The sequence below is a fragment of the Mixophyes fleayi genome, chromosome 2 (genome assembly GCF_038048845.1).
Source record: "Mixophyes fleayi isolate aMixFle1 chromosome 2, aMixFle1.hap1, whole genome shotgun sequence".
Classification (NCBI taxonomy): Eukaryota; Metazoa; Chordata; class Amphibia; order Anura; family Limnodynastidae; genus Mixophyes; species Mixophyes fleayi.
Window position 1 is genome coordinate 67,016,241 of NC_134403.1, and position 22,560 is coordinate 67,038,800.

The following is a 22,560-nucleotide window of genomic DNA, read 5'->3' on the forward strand; positions in this document are numbered from 1 at the left end:
ATATATGTCACAACATGTGGTGACCAAAGACCATAACGGCAATACATTTATGTTGTACAGTGAACATTCTACATCAGGAAATGTTAACATGTACAGCTTACAGAATAGGAACAAATATTTAAAGTCACACCCAAATACAGAACATGGGAAGTGGTAGAGTGCCAATGTCTGTACATACAAAATAACAACAGAAAAGTATAACCAGTGTAAGAGGCATTGCTATAATATAATTAGAGTATTAAAGAATCCAAACTATCCGAATATCAGTAACGTTCCCCTACCCTTATATAAATAAGAGATACACTTGCATAAATATTTATGAAATAAACTACAAATACTCCTATACCTATATTATAACAAATAAATATAAGTTAAATCTTTTCCTTGATCCCCCCTATCCCCCATACAATATCTTCTACCACTCCCTTTCCCCCATATAGACAACTGCAGCCTCTTGGCCAATCCTCTGCCATAGAAAAAACATCACGGCTTTCACTTGTCTTCTTTAAAAGGCTGTCCCCTGCCAACTTGCAGGACCCTCTATGGGCAATCACTGTCCATGCCTCTCACCTACACAAATGGTGCAGACAAATCACTTGGCATCCAGTCAGCCATTAAGAAAATGACTTCCTGTGCTAGTCACAGAACCTGAGTAAATGACAGGTGACCACTGGTTCTGCTAAAATGAAAGATGGATGCAGGAGACAAGAACTGTAACCAGTAATTTGACAGATTAGGGAGAAGAGAACACTGGGCAGCTTGACGCAATATATGGAACCATGCTGGGAAATTGGGCCCCCACACTTACAGTGCCCACAGCAGCCACACATGCTCCCACCACCTCTATAGTTGGGCCATTGGCTAAATCATCAGCAAGTTACTGGATTATTAATTACAATAGTGGTTAGTCAATGGAAGTGGTGAAGGCAAGTTTATTAAGGACCTCATTTAGAGTCGGACGCAAAGTCCGTTTTAGGCGCATCCAACAAGAAAACATTACCACGCATGTGCAAAAAGCACCAAATCCGCCTGCATCTTGGACGCAATTAACACTTGCGACAGCTTGCGTCTCACTACCAGAGAATGGGAGGAAAGCGGAATTGTGAAGGCGTGACCATGTAAATACACCCTAGTCACAGTGAGGCGCAGACGCAACACACGTCAAAACAGGGGTAAAGCTGCGCGGCAGGAATTAGGTGGCGCAAGCGTTAGCTAGCTGCAGGAACTGCTCGCAGCTCCATAGGGTATTAAGAGTGAGACGCAATTGGGGTTGCTTGCCAATCATAATACCCTACCAAGCTGCGGCACTCCCACTTCTACACTTCTTATACAGACTTTGCATCCGACTCTAAATGAGGTCCTAAATGTTTTAAAAATGTAATTGATATCTTTCTTACAATGAATAGCATCTGCAGCTATGATTAACAGGGCATACTTGCTTACTATATATTTCTCCGCTCCAGTCTTTAGAATGTCAAGCACGGAGCAGAGAGAGAGTAACAATGTGCTCACAATAATCTGCTTCATGTGTAAGAACACGATGGATATTCACACAATTCAGAATCAGTCGCAGCATATTTAATTGTCTCCGAGCGCATCGGGAAAGGGTAATGAGAAGAGACAACATAAAATGATATATCACGTAACATGTGTACTAAATAAGCCCATAAAACCGGTGGCCAGAACTCACACTGGTGCCAAGCTATAATAAATTGCCCTGCTAACATGCTGATCATGACTTAGTAATCAAAAACTTATCATACATTTATTTTTGGAAAATGATATATAATCCCAACTGTCTTTAATATTTTGTGAAAAAGAAATGAGAAGTTTAGCATTGAATTCCATGTCAAATTAAATCCTGACGATGGTTCATCTTTGTGCGCTGGAGGCCAAACATGACACATGGCTTAGTTTACTCTCAGAGTAGGCGCAAATTGAATCCTTACTCAGTCTGTAATATATCTACAAAATATCTGGAATAGGCGTACGTTAGCTGGGTCAGTTCGATATATATTTTCCATGCACCATGAATGTTATCAGCAATCCCGATAGAAATAAAAACTCTGTTATTTTAAAATATATGCATGGAGACCTATACAATTAAAGTCTAAGGATTTGTTTGTGTGTTTTTGATGCAATTTCACAAGGGATATGTGGATGGACACTAAGATTGATGATACAAAACAAAACGAAATTTGTCAGCGCTCGTCCTTTAAACTGCATATCTGTGTGTGTATAGCAAAATGAGATTGATATAGATATATAGATATATATATATATATATATATATATATATATATATATATATATATATATATCATCATCATCATCATCATTTATTTATATAGCGCCACTAATTCCGCAGCGCTGTACAGAGAACTCATTCACATCAGTCCCTGCCCCATTGGGGCTCACAGTCTAAATTCCCTAATATATACACACATTTACACAGACACAGACAGACAAAGAGGGAGATAGACAGACAGGGAGACAGACAGAGACTAGGGTCAATTTTTGAAAGCAGCCAATTAACCTACCAGTATGTTTTTTGGAGTGTGGGAGGAAACCGGAGCACCCGGAGGAAACCCACGCAAACACAGGGAGAACATACAAACTCCACACAGATATATATATATATATATACATATGTAGATACATATATATATATATATATATATATATATATATAGACACATATACACCCACACACACAAACACCACAGCACAATGCAACTGTGGTCAGGAAACCAGCATATGAACTACTCATCCATAAGCTTTTCTGAGTTAAGAGATTGAGGCAAGATCACACACTTGTGCCAACAGTTTCATTTGTGCAATGTGGATGTTAAGAAATTAAAAGATGAAAATGGTCTAGTTTTCTTGTTTTAAGACTTTACCCAAAGTCCTGTTATTGTGCTCGTAAATCTACTTGCAGAGCTCATCCTTGAGTACAGATCCATTATTTGCTTTCTCATCTCTAGAATCCCTTTATCTTTTCCCAGGACTTTTCTGTCAATATAATAGAGGTGTCTTCATCTTCACACAATACTATAGCCTGGGGCATGACCTAACGGCAAGGGATGTGTGTTACATTACTGGGTGTGGTGTATGATATTATTGGGGGCATGGCCGAGTCTGGAAAAGGTGGAAAATATGACACAGTGCAGGGAGAAACAACCTCCCAGGTTTGCCTGCACAGAGGGATAACACAAAAGTACATCTATCCTACATATTCCTCATATGCTAAGTACAATTAGATAAAGCAATATTTTTGAGTTTAGTGTCCCTTTATACTCTTTAGCTTCTAGGAAGAATAACACACTGACGTCGAATGGTGCACCTAGAAATACACCTCGTAGCTTCTGTGCTTACTTTTAATGAAACGTAAAATGGGTCCTTTCCATGCCTTTATCTCAGTTCAGTAATCTCACTTTACAAAATTAAGTCTCACTTTTGCACTGCTAAGCAAAACTTGGCGCCACAGCGCTCCTGCACCGTACTTCCGCACTGCAAGGAACGCCCGCGCTCCACCCTGCTCCTCCCATCAGCCAGTCCCAATGTCTGCTACTCTGCAAACTCCATCTTGCTCTGAAAAACCATGCGCTTTGGCAGAAATCAAGGCACACATTGGCACATCCAAGGCACACAGCACCACCAAATAAGTTTTATGCTCTGCACCTCATGTGGTGGGCACTTCATAAATGAGGCATTACTAATAGGGCTAAGATCAGCCACCGACAGGAGTTAGATCACTGGGACAGAAAACGTGTCACTGCTATTAGTATTGTCACAAGGGTCAGTTTACATGTAGCAATGAGGGGAGAGCAAAACAAAGGCTGTAAACAAGAACAAACTGAAAAAGAACTAATGTCACAAGGCCAAGCCGGAAGATGTCAACAAATGGCATTTCAGGTAGGGATAAACTGCATGGTCTGGATGCCTTCTTAACCTACCATGAATATATATAAATCTTAACTTATATAACTAAAATAAAACTCGGAGACATTGTAGTGGCTAAATAGGTCACAGTTTTATTAAATAATTAAACCTTGGTGGCGGAGAAAGAGCACCGCGGGACAGCTAACTAACTGATTACTCGAACCAAGCGTGGATGGACAAATGGCCCTGAATCCACCTAAAACCAGGATAAACCCCCTTACTGCTTGGCCGGTGCTAAATCTGGTGTCAGAGTGACTACGCCCCCTCTAAACTCACAATGATGTGCCCTCATTAAGCAGGTCACGGGATCACCATTACCTCGAAATGGGCAGTGACCTGTGGCCAATCAGTGATAGCGCCATATGTAACAGCCACTGATCACAGTGTCTTCCTACCAACTGTGCCTGGTCTGTGACGATAAGGGCAAAGTGTTAAAACACGACAGGTGCTATCACTTTTAATCCAGGGATGGGCGGGCGGGATCTCCGGCAGCATAGTGAAGGCAGGTAGAGGTAACCTATAACAAATTCCAGGACACTCCCACAGGAATGTGATTGGTCAGCATGGAGATGAGAAATGAACCATTACAGGTCGGTATAAACTAGAAGCGTCACACACGACATGCGTTTAAGTACCTTTGTCTATAGGGACTCTCTTGTCTGCTTCCCGCGCTGTTTTCTGTAAAAAAGATTTATCGGTGTGAAAGAAATCTCTTTCAACCATTGTGGACATAAGGCCTGATTCATTAAGGATCTTAACTTGAGAAACTTCTTATTTCAGTCTCCTGGACAAAACCATGTTACAATGCAAGGGGTGCAAATTAGTATTCTGTTTTGCACATAAGTTAAATACTGACTGTTTTTTCATGTAGCACATAAACACTTGATAGCTTATTTGTACACTGAAATTTAAAGTTGATATTTGTGTGCTACATGAAAAAACAGTCAGTATTTAACTTATGTGCAAAACAGAGCACTAATTTGCACCCCTTGCATTGTAACATGGTTTTGTCCAGGAGACTGAATTAAGAAGTTTCTCAAGTTAAGATCCTTAATGAATCAGGCCCATAGACATTAAACTAATATTAAACTAGCAAATGAGGAGGGGAGGGGTTATCTTTTTAATGACAGTGCCTCATTTTGGATTGAGCTTAACCCAGTTAGTCATATCTTTGTCCCACACTGCTAAAGACTGATAAACTATTTTAACTTATTTATGCTGAATACATGTGATAGTCATATATTTTCTGTGTGAGGTTATAGAAAGGGAGAATCTGTTTCTCCCACTGTGCACCAACTTGTAGTGCCTATAGGCTTGCCCTCTTGATTCCCTTCGGTATTAAAACCATACTTGCCCACTCTCTCTCAATGTCCAGGAGATTCCTGAATTGCAGGCAGGTCTCCTGGGAGAGCAGGCCATTCTCCTGCCTCCTACCCTCTTCCTACTAAATTATGAGTTGCACTTAACTGAAGACAAATCTATCATAGAGACATTTGTGACACAAAAATGCTACCATCATCATCATCAACTTGGAAACTTGCACACAGGATGCTCAAAGATACACCTACAACTTGTACCTTGAAGATTTGTCAAAATGGCAAATCTCTCAGGGGCAAGGTCCCGGATCAAGCTCTCCAAGTGCATGGGGCCACAAGTGTAAGATACTCTCCACTCATAAGATGTGCACATGCACAGTGCGACATATTTTACAAAAATCACATTTATATTTGGTCCAACTCGATCAGGCCCAAAGCAGGTTGTCCTGGGAGAAGCAAATAGCAGTTTTCCTAGCAAGTACAGGTATGAGTGCATATTAATTCATTCACTTATAAGCAAAATCCCCACAATATTAGGTAATATGACTGAATTTCAGAATACAAAACAATTAATTGACATCAAAATATTGACATATCCAGGGTGCTGCAGTAAAGACTAATTCTCCACTGCTCACAGGATCGTGTGCAATCCCAGGGCGCCGTATCCAATGAAAAAATATGAAACGCAACTTTCTTTAACTTTCTTTATGCACATGTTAAAAAACAGGTTTAAAACATTACTCGGGCAAATACTACACATTAGGTCATTCTCAAAGAGTCATAAGAAACCGGCCTAAAAATAATAAGATGTCTTAGACAAGAGGAGGAACTTGCTCTCTTAGGCTTACTGGTTTTACTGGTCTGAAAATCTGTGTCACTTCCATTTCTAGAACCACAGGAGCACTTATGTTATGTACACATGGGCTTCAGTGTGGGTCTAAACCAAGCACGTAGGCACACGTTGAATAAGATGCATTCAAAGACACGTGTTTATGATGTCTGTGATACATTTATACTGTGTTTCCATTAGAGATGGTCACTGACCCCCGTGTTTTGGTTTTGGATTCGGTTTTGGATCTGGATTACCGTTGTGTTTTGGTTTTGGTTTTGGTTTTGCAAAACCGCCATTGCGTGTTTTGGTTTTGGTTTTGGTTTTGTTTGGTTTTGTTTTGCTATTTTGTTGGAAAATACATGTTTTTGTGCCTAAAATAACCCAATTTAGTGCTCCAACTGTTTTAGAGATTAGTAATCTAATTGTTGAGGTAATAAATCATCCAAAAAAACTGTTTAATTCTTCGTTGGTAGGCCTTCATTTATTCTACACACAAAACAGATTGTCTTCCTCTCCATCTATGCATATTGGCAATGCAGCCATCGTCTTTGAATCTATATTACACCCTACACTTATAGTTAAATATGTAAAGAAATGGAAAAAGACAGTTTGCTTTCTGTCTCTATAGGCCCCCTCCACTTTTTTAAAAAAACAAAAAATTCAGCCATTATAGACTGTACAATATTAATTGACATGGAGAAAGCCAGTTTGGTTTCTGTCTCTCTAGGCCCCCCTCCACTTGTATAAAATACCAAAAAATCCAGCCGTTATAGACTGTACAATATTAATTGACATGGAGAAAGCCAGTTTGGTTTCTGTCTCTCTAGGCCCCCCTCCACTTGTATAAAATACTAATAAATTCAGCCGTTATATACTGTACAATATAAATTGAAATGGACAAAGGCAGTTTGGTATCTGTCTGCATCAGATCCTCTCTCCACTAGGAGTAAAATAGAAAACTATTCAGCCGTTATATAATCTAGAATATAAATAGAAATTGAGAAAGGCAATTTGGTATCTGTCTGCATCATAATCATCAACATCATCATTAGCGCCCTCGTCGCCTACACAAATCTCCCCCTCATCCTCTTCTAATTCCAAAGTGGCATCCTCAATTTGGGTATCACCGGCTACACTCGGGCTATTAAGGCACACATCAGCAGAATGCTCACGATTAGACATCCCACTGTTGGATGGACTCTCCACAGGGATTGTTGTCATTTGTGAATCAGAGCAAATATTCTCCTGTAATGCCTCACTGGTATCTTGCAGCTCAGCTTTGACGCGTAACAGTAGTTGTGCACCAATTGTAGCCTGGGTAACTTTTTGGGATCTGCCACTAATAGCCAAAGGTGAAGGCCTCATTCTCTCTTTGCCACTGCGTGTGTAGAATGGCATGCTTGCAATTTTTTTTTTATCGTCACTTAACTTTTGCTCAGTTACACTTCTTTTTCGCTTCAATACAGTAAATTTTTTTTTGGTTTTTGTTTTTTGCACTAATTTGAAAACACTCTGTTGTTTGACATCGCCTTGGCCAGATGACGTACTGGGAACACTAACATCAGGACTGGTGACAGAACCTGGTTGCTCATTTAGATCATATGTGGACTGCTTTGAATCCATTCTGAGCGCAAACCACTGGGGAGTGCTAAAAATTATTGAGTAGATTCTGCTGACAGTTATGACTTTTGACAGCCAGAAATATTAATGCACAATTAGGGAGGACACCCCAAAAACACTGAGGAGTGCTAAAAATTATTGAGTAGATACTGCTGACAGATATGACTTTTGACAGCCAGAAATATTAATGCACAATTAGGGAGGACACCCCAAAAACACTGAGGAGTGCTAAAAATTATTGAGTAGATACTGCTGACAGATATGACTTTTGACAGCCAGAAATATTAATGCACAATTAGGGAGGACACCCCAAAAACACTGAGGAGTGCTACAAATTATTGAGTAGATACTGCTGACAGATATGACTTTTGACAGCCAGAAATATTAATGCACAATTAGGGAGGACACCCCAAAAACACTGAGGAGTGCTACAAATTATTGAGTAGATACTGCTGACAGATATGACTTTTGACAGCCAGAAATATTAATGCACAATTAGGGAGGACACCCCAAAAACACTGAGGAGTGCTAAAAATTATTGAGTAGATACTGCTGACAGATATGACTTTTGACAGCCAGAAATATTAATGCACAATTAGGGAGGACACCCCAAAAACACTGAGGAGTGCTACAAATTATTGAGTAGATACTGCTGACAGATATGACTTTTGACAGCCAGAAATATTAATGCACAATTAGGGAGGACACCCCAAAAACACTGAGGAGTGCTACAAATTATTGAGTAGATACTGCTGACAGATATGACTTTTGACAGCCAGAAATATTAATGCACAATTAGGGAGGACACCCCAAAAACACTGAGGAGTGCTAAAAATTATTGAGTAGATACTGCTGACAGATATGACTTTTGACAGCCAGAAATATTAATGCACAATTAGGGAGGACACCCCAAAAACACTGAGGAGTGCTACAAATTATTGAGTAGATACTGCTGACAGATATGACTTTTGACAGCCAGAAATATTAATGCACAATTAGAGAGGACACCCCAAAAACACTGAGGAGTGCTTAAAATTATTGAGTAGATACTGCTGACAGATATGACTTTTGACAGCCAGAAATATTAATGCACAATTAGAGAGGACACCCCAAAAACACTGAGGAGTGCTTAAAATTATTGAGTAGATACTGCTGACAGATATGACTTTTGACAGCCAGAAATATTAATGCACAATTAGAGAGGACACCCCAAAAACACTGAGGAGTGCTTAAAATTATTGAGTAGATACTGCTGACAGATATGACTTTTGACAGCCAGAAATATTAATGCACAATTAGAGAGGACACCCCAAAAACACTGAGGAGTGCTAACATTTATTGAGTAGATACTGCTGACAGATATGACTTTTGACAGCCAGAAATATTAATGCACAATTATGGGGGACAACCCAAAAGCGCTGGGGAGTGCCAAATATGAAGAAAAAATAATAAACCTCTATCCTCCTCTCTGCACTAGCGATTTTGGTTAGAGCAATTGCAAGAACAATATTGTATTCTTTCTCTGTCCCTGCTCTAATTAGCCTATGACTACACCCTGCTCTCTCCCTCTGTCAAATGGCGATGGATTGCTGTGGAGGCGTGTATTTATAAAGTTGAAGTATCGCGAGAACCGAGTCCCGAGATCCGACGACGTCACAATGACGTTCGGCCTCGATTTGGATTCGGAATTGGCGGGAGAGTACCGAGCTGCTCAGCTCGGTACTCGGATACCCAAAGTTCGGGTGGGTTCGGTTCTCGGAGAACCGGACCCGCCCATCTCTAGTTTCCATGCACCTGTTGTCCTTTGAGTAATTGTTCATAATGTAAATGCTTGAGAGCAAATGTATATCAAGTGTTACATTTCTAAGGCATTGCCATTAACTTCAATGGAAAGATACGTGTGCACTGAACGGCAGTGAATTGGACATGTTCCTTTGCTTAAAAAAACCCAAAACACAGTACAAAGCATTTGGACTGTGTAAAAAATACACCAGTGTGTACTTTGAAAAATATTGTAATTCACTAGGGCAGGGTTTCCCAAACCCAGTCCTCAGGGCTCCCTAACAGTGCAGGTTTTCCATATCTCCTTGCTGGAGCACAGGTGTAATCATTACTGACTGACACATACAGATCCACAGGTGGTCCTAATTATGTCACATCTGATCCGGAAAACCTGCACTGTTGGGGAGTCCTGAGGACTGGGTTTGGGAAACCCTGCACTAGGGAGACATAGGGCATGCCTCCCAACATTTGGAGTTCTGAAAGAGCAACAAATAAGCCACGCCCCTCGTCGAGCCCATTCACCGCCCACAAACTTCCTGTTTGCGCAGTTCGCGCATCCGCAGTAGCCCTTTTAGTACAGACGTCTTGCCCCACTTCCTCCTAGACCACCGGGGAAACTGGCTGCTATGGAAATGGAGCGTGGCGCTCCAATACCAGGACAAATTGTAAGTCGGAGAGGACAACGGGACAGTCCACTGAAATCAGGACTGTCCCGCTGGAATCGGGACACTTGGGAAATATGACCTAGGGCCAAATAAATGCATTATAAGATGACATAGGATACACCTGGGTTCAACAAAACACCGTCTCCAGGTCACCATGGTGACTAAAAATAAACACCCTAGTAACCTGTCTATAGTGGGCGTCCAGCCAACCTGCGCCCTCCTGCACATCTCCCAATATACATTACATGTCCAGGCCGTATCTCACACTGCGGGGGCGGCGGTACTGGTGAGATAGGCAGTCTAGAAGTCAATTAGAATTGAATGGACTACACTGTGATATGCTGCCAGCTATTCACATATGGTACTGCGTCGTTGTCTCACAAGAGTTTAGGACCGCTCTGCCACAGTCTAGAGCTAGCTAACCTGTTCTGGTCCTTGCTGCTGGAGCCTGGGCGACCACAGGAGCCATCTCACAGGCAGCATAAGTGGGTCAGTTCTCTCCAAACAAGTGGTTTGGCGGACTCCTAAATATTAAACATATTTATGTATTTGAGCCACTTGATAAAGCATTTATGTCAGAAGAGTAATGCTTCCCACTGGTAAGTAATGTATACAGTATCGGTAACGGTGGTTTTTAAACAGCCCCCCATAGAATTATAATTACCTATCAATATTATATTTGTCTAAATTTCATGATTTGCTTGAGCCTTTTGTGCTAAACATACAGCTCTGTTGTTGCTCTCATTTCTTAGCACTCTCATAAACACATCCAATGCCAGGCAGATCATATTAAAAGCATCAAGCTCCGCTGTACAAATGGTTGTTGTCCCATAAGATTTTGGTGAGTTCATTCTCTTAAAGTCAAACGAAAGCTGAACATGGATCAATATGGAGCAAGCACTGCTGAACATATATTTTACATATTTTGATCAACACATCTGTAGAGCAGTCGCACTACTTACACTTTATCGTTACGGCAAACGGATCCTGATATAAACTTCTAGAACAGGTGATAAGAGGTCTTCGCCTATAGCAGCTGCCTTTCTCGTGGAGCTAGATGCACTCACAGGTACTTGGATGCCGCCAGGTCTTAGCTCTAACGTAGTAGAAGAACAGAACAGTTGTGCAGAGATTGGAGGCAGAGACTGGAACAAAGGATGAAGTCAGGGTCAGTCCCAGGGCCAGGGGTCTGTAGCAAGCAGGATAACGAGAACAGGCCAGAGGTGAGGGGTGATAGCAGAGAAGGAGAAAACCAATGCTATGTCTATACTATTAGTATAAATATTGTTGTTATTATTATTATTATTATTATGATGATTATTAACATTTGCACACCAGTCAAGTGCCCCCAAACCAGATCCTTGATTATTTGCCCACTCTGCACCCAGAGTTTGCTGGCGTAGGGAGGAGGGAGACTGGTCCTGGGCTTATCGGGGCCTTGCCAATGATGTCCTCCCTACTGGCTGGCCCCTCCCCAGGGACCAGCCACTGTTTTAAATGTTCAACTGCTATCTGCGTAGATTAGCTTCCTGCCCTGATTGGCTCATATCCATGCCTGTCAGCCTAGGGCAGGTCACCAAAGTTGTTCTTTGCGAGACAGTTTTGAAGGCAACACATTTTATTTTTGTGAGCTATGGCTGAGCTTACCTAATGCAGGAGTGGTGAATACAGCTGCGAAGGCTGTTTATGACCCCCCCCATCCGTGAAAGTCTTTATAAACACTCTTCTATGAAATAGTTATTTACTAGTAATCCGCCCATGAGCACATGGTTGTAAAATAGACACAGCCCATTTTATGTAGATATTCATCATCAGCATCATCACCATTTATGTATATAGCGCCACTGATTCCGCAGCGCTGTACAGAGAACTCACTCACATCAGTCCCTGCCCCATTGGAGCTTACAGTCTAAACTCCCTAACATACACACACACACACACACATACACACACAGACACACACACACAGAGAGAGAGACAGACTAGGGTCAATTTTGATAGCAGCCAATTAACCTACTAGTATGTTGGAGTGTGGGAGGAAACCGGAGCACCCGGAGGAAACCCACACAAACACGGGGAGAACAGACAAACTCCACACAGATAAGGTCATGGTCGGGAATTGAACTGAGTGATATTCAGCTGGCCATGAGTGGTAGGAGCTAACCCGGGTTTAGGCTTTGAATTGCAAAAAGTGTAAAATACATAAAAATTCTTTAAATAAATAGCAAACCAAAAAAATGAAAAACCTATAAACATTGAAAAAATGATTTATTCTAAGCTGGTGTGAATTTGTCATCACCGTCCTGGGATGGCGATGAAAGATTAGATATAGTGGCGGAATTATTGCCATTTAATAAATTGGCCCCTCTGTTCCCTTCCTCGCTTGTACCAAACACATAACTAGCCTATGCTCATCCCTTCACATAACACACATCACTAATAAAATAGAATAATAAATGACAGTTTTTGAGTTCAAATTTTTTGGTGATATGAACTGTGTGACTTAGATATTGCATACAATATATTCCAAAGAGTATATTCATCATATAATATATTGCTGCAATCAGGGCTGACACTACCACTAGGCGAACTGGGCAGCCGCTTAGGGTGCCAAAGTTTAGGGAGTGAATAAAACACTGAGGGGCTTATGTGAAGTTGAACACAAATTGCGTTTCTGGTGCATAATCCGCTTTTTCCCTTCTGCGCAAGTGCACAAAGTACTATGTCCGAAAATAGTATTGTGTTCGCACGCTCAGATGTTAAAAAGCGCACTATGCACCAAAAACACAATTTGCGTTCAAATGAGCCCCTTGTATCAGTGACATAATGACACTCATCCTACCAGCATGGGAAAATTGTATAATGCTACACTCTATATCAACGCCGACACAGGACATAAAACCTAAGAGGAAAAACATGAAAGTATAATTTTATGGCATCTGTCTTCATTATGACCGTCATTAAAGTACATAAACAAACTGAAAGATGTTAGCTTGCATGCTCAATTCAACAAGCAGTATACGGTCATGTATATACACAAATCAGCATATTGTATACAAATTGTCATGTAACCATACTTATATCTATAAAATGTTTATAGCGAATTTCCTATTATTTTCATAATACATTGTAATGTGATTTGTAATTGTCACCTTACCTCATCACTCACTTAAATATGATGGAAACAACAAGATGTGCTGTAAATACACAATGCTCAGAGGGGGCCAACAGTTAGAAGCTTGGAGCAGATCATTTCAACGTCATTTTTACAATAATCAGCTGAAGTTTTTCTAAAATCGTTTTGCCAACCCAAAACAGAAGAAGCATTGAGTGCAAGTGAAAGAGCTTCTAATATCAGCGCCAGTGGAAAAACAAAATTTCAGTATAATTCCATAGGAACATCTCGTCAAGACATTAGACAACATCATTGAATTTGACCTCCCCAGAGAGTAGAGGAAAGGCCAGCGGTACACACCTACCAAACTGAAGCACACACAGCCTGGAATCATTATCCAGGAACAAAGGTTTCATTTTAAAATTACTTGACTAAAGATGATGAGAGGATTGCTTGCAATGCATTTTGAACATATGACATATCAATGAAAACATTCTCAAATCCGTGAACGCTTTTGCAGGCCAGCTGGCCCAATGATAATGTTCTAGCCAATCACAATCAACATAGTTTACGATGATGCAGGAAAGAGATGCTTAATTATACAATACAACATCAAAAAAGTACATGGATCACTTAGCTTGGTTCATGAGTAATGTTATAAATTATACAGAGTTTAAATGAGCACTACATAAATGATACCATCTCGCACTGGTCATTAGTCTTCTCTTTTATTCGATATTGACCTGCTTAACTCTATCATTGCTGGTATATTAGTTACTTTTATAAGAAGCTGAAAAGTCTGTACATTCCGGTTAAGAGTTTAGTAGCGTGAACTTCTGTACAAAAGGATGGTAACATAATTGTGAATGGGAACGTGGAATATACTGTATATTCACTTTTATTTGGGCACCAGTTCATTAAGACAATGTTTATGTCATGTTGGCAACTACAAGTTGGACGGTCTGTAAACAATGGTGTTGCCTGGAGTTTCTACGTGGCCAGGCAGCAGCCTGAAGGTTGTTTTCTACAGCTTATCTCATGGTAAATGAAGACAAGCATTCATATCAGTGGCTTAATAGCAGCTGCTTGCCATGTTTTTCAATGGGACAGATCTTTGTGGAGATTAAAGCAGACATTTATACTTGAAATTGCCATTATTACTGCAGCAACTTGTAGTATGAACGTTACAGTGTAATGTCGTTGTGTGGCACAAATTCTTAGCAACGTGTAATTGCTACAAAAGATACCCATATGGACCTAACCATAAGGTACCACTGTCATTTCCATGGGACCAATATTGGAATAAGCCTTTTTTACAGACACATAAGTTCAACAGGGATGTTGCCATTCATTTTCAACATCAACTGTTTAATTAAGATCAGGGTTATTCAATTGGAAAATATGCAAAGAAACCAAGAATAAACTAGTATCTACTGATTGACTTTGATATTTTCATCCACTGTTTGTATGTGTGTCTGATTAGACTGTCTCTGTTCCTATACATGTCTGATCTGGTGGTGTATCTGTCTGTGTGGGTCTGAGCAGTGTGTCTGGAAATGTCTGCAGTAAATGTGCATATACATATTACACTTCTGACTCCTTACACTTAGAGAGATGGAACAGGGTAGGTAGGGCGGGTAAGTGTAAGCGGAGTATAGTAAGTGAGTGCTCATATACATGCGACTGAGGTAGACCTGGGTGTAGATACGCCTGTCAGGATTTGTATCTCTTGCGGGTGTGGGTGCCAGGGGCAGGCTGGGCTGGGGGGAATCTGTATTTAAAAATATTTTACATGGTAAATACAAATATTTTTATTAAGAACACTGACAAGACACTATTCTTTCTTTTGTATATGACACTTCATTACAGTATTATTATTGCATTTAAATAGAGTAATGTGATTTTTTTCATTCACTACTAACTCTGTCAAGCAACATCTCTAAGCTATCCCTCCACTTTCTCTCCTTTATTGTGGTGCGTAAGTGTACATAATTCTTACTCCTAATGTAAACCTGGCACATATGGTAGTGTTGTAGAGGTCTTGAGATGCATCCAGATGAGCATATGCCGGTAAATACACTTTTCTGTGTATGATTGGAGTGCAAATGTGTCCAACTTTACATGAGGCCTAGTGTTTGTATATATCTGATGAGTCTGTCTGTAGTGAATCTGTACGTACATGTTTGACCACTCAGTCTGTTGTATGTCTGACCAGACTGTCTGTGGTGTGTATGTATATGTGTGTCTGACCATAATGGCAGATTTCAACACAATCTATATTGGTCTGTCTGTATCTGTGTGTGAGTATGTGTCTATATTATGGAATTTAGACTGTAAGCTCCAATGGGGCAGGGACTGATGTGAATGAGTTCTCTGTACAACGCTGCGGAATTAGTGGCGCTATATAAATAAATGATGATGATGATAAAGTACAGGATGGCTAAGTGGTTAGCACTTCTGCCTCACAGCATTGGGGTTTTGAGTTCAATTCCAAACCATGGCCTTATCTGTGCAGAGTTTGTATGTTCTCCCCGTGTTTACGTGGGTTTCCTCCGGGTGCTCCGGTTTCCTCCCACTCCAAAAACATACTAGTAGGTTAATTGGCAGCTATCAAACTGACCCTAGTCTCTCTCTCTCTCTCTCTCTCTCTCTGTCTGTGTGTGTGTGTGTGTGTGTGTGTGTGTGTTAGGGGATTTAGACTGTAAGCTCCAATGGGGCAGGGACTGATGTGAGTGAGTTCTCTGTATAGTGCTGCGGAATTAGTGGCGCTATATAAATAAATGGTGGTGATAAATGGTGTTGAAAGTATAATCATGTTCTGATCTTGTTTTCCCCATATACTTTCTAACAGCAGTAATTTGAGCTGAAATATGTTTTTCCTCGTTTCCTCTAATATTAAACATAAAGGTATGTTTAACTAAGGGGTTTATTTATTACTGAGTCTCTGAGGAAATCACAATTCAGCGGTGAAACTCGTCAGAATTTTCATGCTGTGACACATGTAGTTGTTATCCGATTATCTTTTGGAGGAAATATTGGTCTAGTGATAGTGGATCCTTAAATCTAATCTCATCCCATCCCGAATCAAGTGCTGCTTTACAATATATTCACATCAATACGGAGCTTAAGCCCTAAGAAGAGGCAGGGACCAGTCTGTGTGATCGTGTTTGCTGGGGGAGCCAGTTCCTAACCACACCTCCTGAATATACGGAGGACAATCATGTAGATTTACACTCTAGATTCCAGCAGGAGACTATCCAGAAAACTGGAAAGACAATAACTGCCATTGAGCTTCAAACAGCGGACATTATTATCACTATATACTATCTGCTGGGCTGATTTATTTATTTACTCCTGGAGTACAATTATTGGCAATATTCTGAAGCGTGACCCATATCTGAATACATCATTATATATAGTATGTTGGGCTGAACCATTGGCTCTATCTCTTTCTGGAGCATTATTGTGACTTTTTAAATTCTGAGAGTAATCAATGATTCAGACACGTTAATATATACAGACATTTTTCCGTTATTGTATTTGTTACACAAAGATGTGCGCACATTTGGAGTAATTACGTTATATTTTGGAGTCCAAATACTATTGTTTGGATACTTGCTGATTGACTGTTTCCCATCCATTTAAAGGCCTTAGAGTCTAGATAATTATATTCCCCCCCTGAATTACAGTTTTTACCTTATTGCAGAATGAATATGCAGTTTTAAATATTCCACATGTGGTTTATTGTAGTGTTATATTTTATGCATAACTATTAACTTTATTGGTTTATATATTATTAATAAAAACAGTAGAAATTATTATTTATGGTATACAGCAATTTTGTGGTCACAAATTCACTGTTGCAAATTTCTTTTTTTATATATTATTTGTTTGGAGGGTGCAGACCTCTTACAATTTGTGATTTGGGCCCACAGCCATATTAAGCGCCAGAAAGATTTTTTTTCTTTTCTATTTACTACTGAGCAGCAGTAAAACTCATTGGGGGTTATTCAATTGTTAGCGTTAACGAAAAAAAACGAGCGCTCAAAAAATATTACCGTTTATACAGTAATATTGCGCACGAAAAGCGTTAACACGGTAGTTTACTCGCGGAATTTCTGAAATTCCGTGGGTAATTACCGTATTAACGCTAAGATTTTTTGAGCGCTCGTTTTTTTTCGTTAACGCTAACAATTGAATACCCCCCAGTATGTATTGATGCAAAATGACCCCACTGCTATTTACTATGTTGGGGCTGCTCTGAGAGCAGGTGAAGCTGGTGAAGACCTCCATCCTACACAAACCAATGTTACTTTTCACCAGGCATGCAGAAAGTCATGTGCAGCTAATGTCTGACCTGGGGCTAAATGTATCAAGCTGAGAGTTTTCCAGCAGGTTTGAAAAACCAATCATATCCTAGCTATCATTTATTTAGTACATTCTACTAAATGCTAGCTAGAATCTGATTGGTTGCTATAGGCACTTTTCCAACCTGACGGAAAACTCTCAGCTTGATACATTTACCCCCTGGCGGGATATCAAGTGAAGCCTTTCCAGCTTCACTGGACCCCATAGGAACAGGTAAGCTACGTCATCCTGAGATGGAGCAATGCTTTTCACTGCTTCATAAATTACTAACATCACAGTCCCCATAGAGTTCTATGGGGACTGTGGTAACCAACAAAAAGTATGACAATGCAGGAGAAATCTCTAATTTCTCCTGCGTTCACCCCTTCACAAATTGTGCAGATTGATGCAATTACCATTCTCAGGATAAAACAGATGTTTCTACAGGGTTTATGGCTGATCACACTTTTGCAAATAGAACCGTAGACACTTAATTACCTTGTGCTTTGTCTAACAATTAGAATTCTCAGGAAGGGTTATTTATGAAGGTGCAAAATAGTAGAAAAGCTCAGTGCAAATGGTCATTTGTGATGTCACACACCTACTTATGTGCAATGCACCTGGTATTACTGATAAGCAGGGGCCAAGATGGTGGCATCTGCATTGGTACACTGTCCCTGTAGGTGGAGTTGAACAGATCAGGGAGATCCTTGCCAAGAACGAATTAAAAGCATGAGTTATTAAATTATTATGTCTATATATTAGATTATTTTCTTTTTACGCTGTTGAATATATGCTACTTAACATATATTATTTGCTGCCACACATTGGGCCCTCATAACTGGCTGTACTATTGGGCCCTGCAAACTCCATATCTAATTTCGCACAGTACTGCACAATTAGTAAAAGGTGTCATAACATACAATGACAAACTCAAATGATATGAAGGAATCTACTCACAAGACTTTACAATCTAAAGAGATAAATGAAGGATCTTCAGGGGCAGATTGGATGAAATAGTGATTATAGAAACAAACACTAACAGAAGGGGCAGCAGAGGATGTGTGGTTTGATGAATGACGATTGGATGGCGTGCAGCATTCATAAAGTATTAAAGGACATTCTGTGGAAGCCAGTTAAAATAGTCAATGCACGATATGATACGAGAATAAATCAGGATTTAGTTGCATCACATGTAAGAAAACATTTCTATTTTACAGATGTTGTGTGAATATGGCACAGTTTCCAGTAACTGAATAAAGGGATAGAAGGAGCAGATTACCCCCTACTGCAAGCTTTGGGAATGGGTGCAATGATGGACCTGGTGACAATGATGGAGAATTCATGCACTAAGAGCAGAAGATGGGGTAAATAGTATTCAGTATTGGTTCGTCCATGGAGTACGTCACAGCCTTCCTTACTGACACTCTTCCTAAATTTCGCGAGACATGGACCCCATGGTATAGACTTCATGGCTCTCCCGTTCCAGGCAACATGTAGACACTGACTCCCAACCCTTCTCTTCTCCTTGTTCTTCTATACCCTTATCCTTTACAATTTTATTGGAGAACCCGCTTTGTTGTGTCTAACCCTCTTGACGAGTTATATTGAGGAACCAATTTTACGCTGTACTGTTTTATTAATCCTAAATGTTCTACATTGTTTATTGAACAAAGTGTGAAAATAGAAAAAATTGTATTCGGTATTGGATACGTTAAGTATTAGAAATAGATCACATTGGTCAATTTACATTAGTAGTTAGACAGCACTGCTTCCATGTAAGTGTACATTATTTATGGTACTTTTTCTCTAAAGTAGTGCTCCATTCAAGTAGAATGTTTTCCCCTAATCATGCCTCTTTCATCTAACATATATTAATATAGATGTTTCCCCCCTAATGATGTCTCACTTTGCAGTCAGGTGGATGTCTCTTGCCTTATAATCACAGCTTGAATCAGTAGATCACCTGAGCCCAGAAGACCTTGTAGGACTGGAGACAAAGAGAACAATTCCAATGACTCTCGTGTAGATGGAAAATGGTGACTGTATCACAGCCATCCATGCAGATGCCACCTTCTCTCCACTGCTACCTCCTCCATCTGCACCCTCAGTCCTCTACACGTTTCTCCAAAAATGAGTATTGGTGGGAGACACTTACTTATTTGCTACCCAGAAAGGGGGCATGATTTGGGGGAAATCTAATTGTAGTGTTTTCATTTAACAGAATAAAGTACATTATGTAATGCTCAGTTTTATTGAAACTTATCACATTTAACAGAGGATAAAGCTGAACTTAGATAAAAAAGTAAATGGTGCATAAAATCTATGGCTAATAATGTTGTACTGCCATCTAACACACACACACACACACACACACACACACACAAACATGCACACACACAAACACATACACTTACAGGTATGCTTGTAAATCTGTTTCTTTTTCTTTCTCTGGTTTAGTTTCCAGAATCCCCCCTTTAAATAAACGCAGGGGCTTGAATGAACAAGGCTTCTATTCACTCAAGCTCTCCTCTGTCAATCCCTCTTATGTTTGGCTTATTCAAATAAAATAAAGTGATATATGCTTCTTATTCCATGCGAGCCCAGACTCGCTGCTCATTAGTGGCTCATGTCTGGCTAGGGAGAGGGAGGTCGCGTATCCTGATTTCCAGAAGGGCTATTAGTGTGTGTGAAGTGTGTGTGTGGGTGGGGGGTTACATTTGGCAGTGTGAGGCACCCACAGACAAGGTAAACTTGAATTCAGGGAACTAAAGAAAATCTATAGTAACAAGCTGGGAGAAAGAGCTGCATTTGCACTGGAGCATGGGATCCCTACATTTAACATACAAACAAGTGCTTGCAAGAACATACATTTGGTAAATATATTATATACTCATATTTTAAAAATATATTGCTACAAATAAATTTTCAACAACCAAACTGCTCCTGATCAGCATATATATCTGTAAAACTTCATCAAGTTAAAGGTAAAGGGCAGGTTTAGAATTTGGAGCAAATCCAGGTACTGGGTGCAAATTTGCACCTGGAAAAAAACATTTTTTGCACAACCCTTAGGAGAGAATAAAAAAGCAATGTCCCGTAGGAAGCTCGCATGATGCATCTCAGCGGGATTTTTTCTGTTAAAAATATTGGCTCATTTTTACTTGCGGTAAAAATGAGTGATGTTTGCTGTACCATAATTGCAGTATTTCTGCATAGGAAGACATTGCACAAGGTTCCTATGGGATCTTGCGGCTAATTGAATCCGCCCCTTAGAGTTTTATGAAGGGCATCGAAGATAGAGCTGGCTAGTACGTGTAGGCAGTATGAAAGATCAAGCAGTATTTACCCTGCATGCAAAAAAATGTTTGCATTTGCACCCCTTGCAGTGAACATGGTTTGCTCAAATGGAAATTCTGCAACCATACAAGATACCTTACTCTAATCCATCCCCAGTGACATGTACCTTGTGGTTTTTTGACTTATTAGTATTCATACGAGTTACAGGGCCAGATCTTTCAGTAGAGAGCTGTAAAGTTGGAGTCAGTAAGGTAGGTGCCACACTCACCCACAGAATCCTATATTAGCATATGAATGAGAACAATGGCAAGAAATAAGGGAGTCCTGCACCTTTACACAAAGTTAAGCTAGGTACACACTACACAGTTTTCATCCAATAATCGGCTAAATCAGCCGACATACGACCGCTCGTTCAAAAGTCGGGTCAGTGTGTGCAGTGACACGATGGTCGAAAGTCTGCCCAAATGGACGATTGTCGCCTCATTTGGTTGGTCGTACCGTTTAATATTTTCGTTCCAATCTTGTTTCCGTTGTGTAGTGTGTATAAACTTCCGACCGATCCACAACAGTGAGTACGAAATTACAGTCATTGCTCACGACAACGTGGCTGTAAAAAGCCGCTAAAGGGACGTCCGCTCTTTCCTTTATCGCTCTAAACAAGGCTAGTGTGTATGCAGTCCATGGACCGAGCGATCGGACCATCGATTGCATGTAAAATCGATCGGCATAAAAAGTTGGTGGAAAATTCTGTAGTGTGTACCCAGCTTAAGTTAGAGGGCAGAAAACTCTAACGCTCAGGGGTAAATAACTGTGAAACAGGACAGTTTGAATATGTGAAAACAACAGCTAATTCTAAGCACTGATCCTTGCACCAGCAGTAGATAGGAACGACAGAGCCAGAGAGTAGTGGCTTTGTTCTAACGTTCTCTAACGTACATTGGCAGTTGCAGACAGATTATGTGCACTGGCTAGATACATGGATAGCGGGTAAAGGTGTTGCTATCAGATAATTTATTAGGTAACCAAAAGAGGCAAATACAGTACAAGTGTGATATTCTGAACGGTGGATTCTTCCTTTCACTTGGAAAGAGTGTGATATAGATGGGATGTCCTGCACTTATACGCATAGAGCTAGACATCCTGTATTCATGGACCAAGAGGGTGGGGAATGTTTTCCTGAACTTCCAGAATATAATTATAACCTGTTAAGATCAAAACAGAGCCTCATTTATTGACCTGAATCTCATGGCCCTGACCTCTTCTTGACACCTAAAGGTAAGCCAGAATGCAAAGTACATAGTAAGCCACATCTATGTGCGGCTATCTTTAGTCATGAAGCAACCAAAACCACGGCATGGCACAGCAGAGGTATATCAAGAATAAAATCCAGATTAACAGGTCATTACTTTATGCATCGTACACTTTAATGCAAATGTAATTAAATCATGACATATAACAAAGTGACAATAATTCTGTTTTTAACACAACTAAAAATGGCACTGACTACTCTTATAACGACGCGTAGCAAATGTGATATTCACATTCATTAATTATTGCTTTTACTTGTGGACGTTTGTGGGAGCCTTATAGAGCCCACGGCTATGTCGTCATATTTATAGTGGCTAGTAAGTCACAACAATT

The 22,560-nt window shown here is 40.2% G+C and overlaps 1 protein-coding gene across 2 annotated transcripts in view; it reads right to left on the bottom strand.

Moving 5' to 3' along the window:
- The window catches only part of RARG (retinoic acid receptor gamma), a 145,187-nt gene that overhangs the window by 114,298 nt on the left and 8,329 nt on the right, over positions 1-22,560 (bottom strand). Inside the window, exon 2 of one of the 2 annotated variants that reach the window (XM_075199175.1) lies at positions 11,120-11,253. The exons of the other annotated variant lie outside the window; for it this stretch is intronic. The gene's annotated coding sequence lies outside the window, so the exon portion shown is untranslated. The remainder of the gene's footprint in view (positions 1-11,119; positions 11,254-22,560) is intronic. 2 annotated transcript variants of the gene reach the window in all.